At 41.1% G+C, this 8037-nt stretch overlaps 1 protein-coding gene across 1 annotated transcript in view; it reads left to right on the top strand.

Moving 5' to 3' along the window:
- Window positions 1–942: 942 nt before the first annotated feature.
- TNRC6C (trinucleotide repeat containing adaptor 6C) overlaps window positions 943–8037 on the top strand; it is a 100979-nt gene continuing 93884 nt past the window's right edge. Inside the window, exon 1 of the mRNA XM_074160151.1 lies at window positions 943–1206. The gene's annotated coding sequence lies outside the window, so the exon portion shown is untranslated. The remainder of the gene's footprint in view (window positions 1207–8037) is intronic.

Raw genomic sequence — 8037 nt, 5'->3', positions numbered from 1 at the left:
CTCCGCTGCCGCAGCCTTCTCCCCCACCCCGGCCCGGAGAGCCTGCCGGATCCCTCCGGAGGAGAGGGAGAGAGCCGAGGGATCGCTCTCCTCCTGCCCCTGGATCCCCTGGGCGAGCGAGGCAGACAGACTGTTGGGTTTCCCCCCGTCGCCTCCCCCCACCCTCCGTGAAAGACTTTGCTGGATCCTCCTCCTCGGGTCCCCTCCCCGCGCTCGCTCCTTCCTGCGAGAGCGGCTGCTGGATCCTCCTCCTCCTCCCGCCCCAGAGACGGCCGGATCGCGCCGCCGGGGTCCCTGCCAGAGAGACGCGGATCCTCCTCCTCCTCCCCTGAGAGACTGCTGCGGGTCCGCCGCCCCCTCCTCGGAGCTCCCCGAGACCCGGCGGGATCCTCCTCCTGCCCGGAGCCCCATGTGAGACTCCGGATCCCACCGTGGCTCCGTGGTTTGGTGGTGGTTTGGTTTTTTTTTTTTCTCTTTTTTTTTTTTAATTTTTTTTAAAGAAGGGGGGATCCATCTTAAAAACTATTTGCTGGGTCCCAGTTTCTCTTTTTAATTTGCACTTTTAAAAACAACAGAAACAAACCCTCAGATGCTCCTCCATGTGGACTGAGAACCCATCAAGACACACACTCGAGAACTCATCCCGATCAACTCCAAATCCTGGCTTTCGTGGGTTTTGCTGCAACACATAAAAGCAAGCTTGTATTTAAGACACACTCGTGCAAAAATTTAGCTGGGGACTGTAAGGTGTATTTTGTCTTGGTTTCTTGGTCTTGGTTTTTTTTTTTTTTTTTTTTGCTTCACTGGAAATCAAAAGCTTGTTTTGGAATTGGACCTGCTTTTGCTGCACTTCTCTGGGCTGGATAACACTGAAGCTCTTTGCTTTTCGACTTGGATAGTGTTTTCCTGTTGATCTGTTGTTTTTTTCATCTCCTGTGTGGCAGACTTTTTTTTTTTTGGGGGGGTGTAAACAGACGACAACAACAACAAAAAAAACCTTAATTTTTTTGGCCGTGTGAGATTTTTTTCGTATTCAGATTCGTGAAATTACGGGTACACTTACAAAAAAAAAAAAAAAAAAGCATTAAAATAAGAAAGGAACACGTCAGAAAGACCCCTACACGATAGACAAAATACTCACTTGTTTCCTTACAGCAAGACTGAATCGAAAGCTGCCAAAGAGCCCCATAAAGAAAAGACTAAAAGGTAAGAAGGGGTAATAACCTCTTTTAATCTGGGCATGGTAGAAGTTAGCAGTGGAGGAGACCTCCTAAGCCAGTGCATACCTCATTTTCTAACAAGTCTAAAACAGATTTTTTTTAATTGTGGGTTTTTTTTTTTTTACTGCTTATTAATCAGTGAATCAAGTAACACCTCTAAACACTTCAAAATCCATGTGTGTTAATCAGATACCTTTTTTTGCTTGAAATAACTTGCGGAAATATTTTTTCACGCGCTAGAATTAATTCAGTATTTTTCTGAATTTCTGAACTGAGAACCTTTTCTCGGCTCAAACAGCCGTTGTGCGCAAAAGAGCGAGCAGAAGGGCCATTTGGTGAGGAGCGCTTGTGTTGCAGACATGACCGTGTGCGCTTGCTTTTTAAATTACACGTGTGAAAATGATTGCAGGGCGTGTTGGAAACGATCCCATGTGTGGAAAAGGAGTGGTGTGGGGATGGTCAGTGCTGCTCTGGCCGGTGAGCAGAGCAGGCTCCAGCTTTGTCCTTCGTGGCTGCTTTCTGTTAAAAGTTAAGATCCCGAGATGCGGGTTTTTTTTTTCCCCCCCTTTTCTCTCTCTCCCCCCACGTAATGAGATTATGGGCAACTACTGTAATTTTCTTCTGAGTATTCAGAGAGAGATCTTCGTCTAAACCTGAAATGTCGTCCGGTGGGAGAGAGAATGTTAAACAGAATTTATAGTTTTAACTGCAACGCTGAAGGGGAAGGAAATGGGGAGGGTTCAGTTGTTAACCTGAGAAATCTTAAAGCACTGGAAGTTTATTAATTGTTTGAATCTTCTTTGTTTGTATCACAAGTTTGTGTCAAAGGTTAATCTTCTTAATATGTAATTAGTTGGAGGTCCAATTATGGGATTTATTGAACTCAATTGTTTTTTTCCTCTCCTCTTTTTCCATTAAATATAATAGTGCTAGTCATACTTTGTGGCTTCTTTATTTTCTGCTAAAACTTGAGTGCATCTGTGGGAAGATACTTGTTCAATTAATATACCAGCCACTTTAAATGTAGAAATAATCTTTGGTACGTCATACCCATGTCTGTTGCATGTTTTTCCTCTCGTATGCATATGGATGTGGATGTATCTGACGATTTACGCTAATTTATATACTGAGATTTGCTCTGGACATCAGACCAGTTAAGGTAATTAAAAAGCCAATAAATGCCGCTGTTAGTGGGGCTGCTTGATGAGGCAGAGCTTTAAATCAGGTGGATGTTGGTGGAGCTCTGTGGACCTGAGGACAATGCGAGTGTGGAGGAGCAGGAGAACATCTGCACTCACTGCTCTGGGGTATGGCTTCGGAAGAAAGTCACGTCCTTTCAATCTTGCCCTAATTACATACGGCGGGGGGGGGAGGGGGGTTGGATTCACCTACGACTGACAATTAAAATGACGTTTCCTATCGGATATTACTTCTTACCGTTTGAAGGCAGTAGTGGAAACGTACACAGTGACTCTCGCTGCTTCTCCCCGTATGTTTTCCAAGGAAGTAGTGGGTGACTTGCGGTGGGTGCAGCCTGTGCTTAGCAAATCACATCGTTTTCCATAATTGCGGTTCCTCAAATTCAGAAAGCCCTCGGATATCTCTCTGGCGACTTCAGTGTGTTATTTGCGAACTCAAAATGGTGCTGAGGAACCTGCCCCCGGATGCACTGTTTCTGCTCCGGCTTCTTGGAACGATTTCCAGAACGTTAAAGCATCAATGTCAGGCTTGTATACAACTGGTGAGAAAAACGGCTTCGGTCTGTGGGAGGCTTGTGCCTTAATTTGTAGGGCTAATATTGCTTTTTGGGGGTGAGATTACAGAGGCTGTGCTATGCATGGGTATTGGGTAACCTTGCTGCTTCTGAGCCTGTGACTACTGAGTCTATGAAGAAAGCTATAGTAAATGTGATTAATTTTATAGTGGATGTGACTGTTTAAAGGGACTAGCAGTAGTGTAATAGTGCACTGCGTCACTTTGTCCTTATCTTCAAAGGAGGACCTATCTTTTCTGGCTGGAAGTGACCTGCCTGGCCCTTGGGTTGTGCAGTGAAACAGGTCTGGGTTGAGCCCTGGGGACAGGGGCTGCCATCGGGAGAACTGCTAGAGCCTGGGAGCAGGGCAAGAGCGACGTGTTAATAGGGGGTATATTTTTGGCAATATTCTCTACTTCTGATTAAACGTTTTGTTTCTGGTAATGCAAAAAAACATTTTTTTTTTTATTATAAACTCTTTATTTAGAGCTTTTCTGGCTTGCAGTATGAAACACTCAGGATTTATTAATGTTTCTGTTCTCTACATGTGGATTCCCATATTGACAAATTGAAGTATTGGGATGCACCAGGCTAAAAGCTGACTTGAACTGGGTAATGGTTGGTTTATGTATGCTGTTACATCTGTTAAAGTACATGGATTATTTTGTAATTAACCTGTCACGGATGCAGGGCGTTAGTCACACTTCTTAGGAATGGACTTGTGGGGAGCTTTGGTCTCTGCCATTTCTGTGCTAGTCCAGGCTGTCGTGGAATTTACTCTGGGATACTGCCCTGAGCCTTGATTCGGTGTTACGAAGTGTGTGATGACTTCAAGGTTCACCCTCTTGACCAGAGATCTTTGCATCTTTCAAAATCTGGCTCTGATCACCTGCGAATGGGATGAGGTTTACCTCTTGTGCTGTTGCAAAGCCTGCTGAAGCTTGCTGGGATGGGTGAAAAATCCACCTCTCTGGCTTTTAAATTTCTTTTTTTCCCCCCGCAGTTTGTCTTTCCTATTAAAATAACAAGCTGTGCTTTTGATGACTTTTGTGATTTAAGGGAAGGAAAGTAATTATATCATTTTTTTCGAAGGAGCTTTTTGAGACTTGGAAAAATAATAGGATGAGATTTCCTTAATATGAGGAGTAACATAATTGGGTTTAAGAGTACTTTTATTCTGAAGTTTCTTTGTTGAAGCTCTCAAAGCTCCTAAGTTCCATACCTTACTGAACTGGAGTAACAATAAACCAGGGTTAAGTTAAAGGTATTGACAAGCAGGGACTATAATAGCTTTGTGTCTTAAAGCAAACTGTTGCTGAATGGCAACCTTATAGAAAGTATGGCTTTAAATTAGTCTAGAAATAAAACCTCTTATTTTTGTTTTTCATTCACTTCATTCAGAAAGGCCAGGAAACTTTATTCGTGTAAGGGATTTACTGCCTGCTGTTAACTCAGAATGACCTGTGCTTTTACCATCCATTCAGATACTGTATGTGATGTAGGTGCCTTTTCACGTGTTAAGTTTGTTATTAAAAGCCTAATAGCGGCGTTTACTTTCAGTTTTAGCTGTTAAGACTTAACCAAGACTGGTGTATGTGGGAACGGGTAATATGTTAACTTAGCAGCTGGCCTTGCCGAGATAAACATGCGCTTTTCCAAATGCTGTCATCTGGCCCCTTTCCAAAACAAGCTGAAGGAGGAGGTCAGGGGTGGAGCCATCCTTTGCTTTAGTAAAAAGAGGCTTTCATTTGGAAAGAATTGCTAGATAGTATTGACTATGAGAACTGCCGCTTTAAAAATAAAATGGCCAAACCTTTCCTAAGTAAACAAAATAATCTCTGTTGATTACTTGTGTCTCAATGCCTGTTACTGTGCTGCTTCCCTTCGGAGGTATAGCAATGTAAATGTAGTATGCGCATTGCTTCTTTTTAAAAAAAATCAGTGCTTTATATAAGACTTTGAACATGAGAACTGATGAAAAATTTATCATCTTTGGTTACAGTAGAGATGTGCAACATAAAAGTGCTATTGTTTTAATTGTTTAAAATTCAGATTACAAGATAATGGTAATGCCATTAGAAGGTTTCCCTTTGGCCTAGAAGCTGCAGGTAGGAGCCTGTCGATCCCCTAGTATTAAAGATGAATGATAAGGAAACCTCTTAAATGCCTGTGACGCTGCAGTCTAGCCAATTTAGGATCAGCTGATGCCTTCTAGTGATAATGGCTTGAGGTTTTCAGCTGCATTATGAAGATATCAGGCAGGGCAAATAGTATTTAGAAGTATACTTTATTGAATGGGGAAATGATCTAGAAGTGACAGTAAATTGCATTACTAAATGATCTATGCGCTCTGCACAGTCTCTTCGCTGGTAAATGCTAGTGGTAAAATGACAGATGGTTATTCTTAATGTATGAAAGCAGAGGAATCAAGGTATTATTTGATCTTCCTTTAGGAATCTGAGCTATTTATGAAAATTCCCTACCAAAAGTACGGTTTAGTTTTACATCTTAATTACCAGACGTAGCTGTACTTATGCTTACTTTGTCATTACTTAATCTTGATTAACTTCACTGTGGGTTCTCACACACAGTTGTAACTGTTTTCTGAAACTTTATTTGTGCAGCTTCTGATCTTGTCACTAATATGTTTTAAAATCTCATGCACCAGATAAAAAAAGTCTAAATTTGACCATAATAACGAACTGTCCATTTTTGCACAGAATAATTACAGTGCTCTTTAAGATGGTATCTACTTGGGGAAAATGCAGCAGTACTTTACAATGTGCATCTGATTCTTTTGTCTTTTTTAAAATGTAGCCTATCTCTTCATCCTAATAAAAAGGCTTCTTTCACTGAAGACGTTCATAAAATGACAGGCTGTTCTTAAATTCTCATGGTTCAGGGTACCAAGCATCACAATCTGAATTAGTTTTGGTCTTAGCCCTGGATGTGAATCAGCACTGTAATTTTTCAGTGTTGAGGTCCTGAATGTAGTTGTAATTCAAGCTTATAAAATATTAGAAGCTTTGCCGGTAGTGAGGTCTGCTTTCTGGAGCTCTTCCCCGTGGGTTTGCAGCCAAGGATGGCTTGAGAGTGAGAACAGTTATCTGTGCTGCAGCAGTGATGTTTTATGGCTGGATGCCCAGATTGTCTAGCTTTGCACACAGCTTTATAGTTTGCCTTTGAGGGCTATGGAGGTGGAAGTCATTTGTAATAAACAGCTATCTGCAGCTTGCTTTTTTTCTGTGTTTTGAAATGCACATCCATTTAAAAAATTGCGAGCTAGATGCACATTTACTTTAGATTTGAATACGGAAATTCTGTGTTTTAGAGAAATGTTAACAATTGCTTATCACATTGTATTCAAAATAGCTAATATTTATCCCCTTGCTGTTTGAGCTTTTTTAACAGTAAGCTCTGAATTGAGAGAGTGAAGTTTTTTTAATTTTTTTTTTTTTATTTGAGAGAAAAATTGACTTGTCGAGTCAATTGGCATCCTTTGTGGTAATTAAGCCCCAGAGAAAAATATGTTTATAGGTCTCAAAATAGTTATCGTGCAACTACCAGCTATAGGCTCATTTAGGAAAAGATAACACTCCCTCCCCCTTCCACTGCAAGGAGAAAAAAACACCCAGGGCTATGAAGTGTTTAGTGTCTGCCCATGGGCGTTTTCCTGAGGCAGATCCATTCCTTTTTTTTTTTTCTCCTTTATTTTTCTTTTTCCCTTGCATCTTGCTAATGGGGTCTGTGCACATTTTCCCGTGATGGCTTTCTGAAGGGATAGTGGGGAGTGCCTTTGTTATGATCTTGGTCAAGAATAATCTCCTGGAATGGCAAATCTGTTTTTTTTCTTAGATGTGCTGTTTTCCTTCCTCTATTCCTTTTTTTCTCCCCCTTCCTATGTTCTGTCTGTGTGTTGTCTGCTTGAAGTTTACGGTTTGCCCTCTCCTACTGTATTTCCAAGACTTCCCGATGAGAAGTGGAAGAGCTTTGTGTTTTGTTTGAGGTATACGGAGTGGCTCGGATACCATTCTGGGTGGTCAGTCTGTACACGTATCGATTGTTAGTTCAAACTGACTTCTGCCAAGTCTATTTTAAGCTCAGCCAGATATCTATGTTGTGTCAGTCTGCTTTTCAGTCCTACTCTAGTCTCGTAGGCTCAGGTCTTTTAGTTCTTCAGAATTCCAAAATGTTTTCATGGCTGATGGTAACGTCATTGGTGCTGACAATAGAGATGCTTGTTTTTAAACAGTAGCTGTTAACTGGTAAACAAAAGAGCATCAGCCCAGTGCTTTAACACAAACCATTCTAGAAAGAAGAAGCAGTTCAGTGAGAATGAAACAAACAACCAACCCAACTGTGGAGAAGCATAATGTGCTGAGTGCCATTTTACTATATTTTCCTACAAGGTTATTAATTAAAGACCATAGAAGGTGGTCTTTGACATTGCTTGTGATGTTTTTGCTTGAACTCAGTGTATGTTTGCAATAGCCTTGAAGATGATATTTCATAGAAAATGTGAAATTAAAAACTGGACTAGTGCTGCAAGCGTAGCCTGATGGAGTGTATGTAAATCAAGGGAGACTCTTTACACAGTGTATTACCAAGGCCACTCTAAAGTAGGATTCCTCACTGTCCCTCTGCTAACATTGCTCTTTCTGTCTCTAGGTCTCAACTTCCCTCTTCTCTCCATGTTTTTAATCAATTGCACAAGCTTACTTAATATAGGAGAATTGCTTCCAATGTTTGTGTTGTCTGAACTTTTTCCACATTTTCAGCTTTAAAATGGATGCTCCAATTGAAAGTTTGTCTCTTGCTGCCTAGCTAGGTAATCAAAGATGTTACGTGTCTGCAGAACTAACCATTCTTGTCTCTTTATGGTATCATGGCTGTAATGCTTTAAGTGCACAGTATTGTGCTTCATTTTTGTTTGTGACGCTGCAAAAAAATGTTAGTTAAAAATAACCTATTTGCTGGTCACATCTGTTCTTAGCATACCTCTTTGTTTTCTTGTTTATGAAACTATTTGGTTTCTCTTTGCGTAGTATTAGCTGATGTAAACTA

Source organism: Numenius arquata, chromosome 17, assembly GCF_964106895.1.
Source record: "Numenius arquata chromosome 17, bNumArq3.hap1.1, whole genome shotgun sequence".
Lineage (NCBI taxonomy): Eukaryota > Metazoa > Chordata > Aves > Charadriiformes > Scolopacidae > Numenius > Numenius arquata.
The sequence above is the reverse complement of the archived record's forward strand: the minus strand, read 5'-3'. Positions and strand labels throughout refer to the sequence as shown.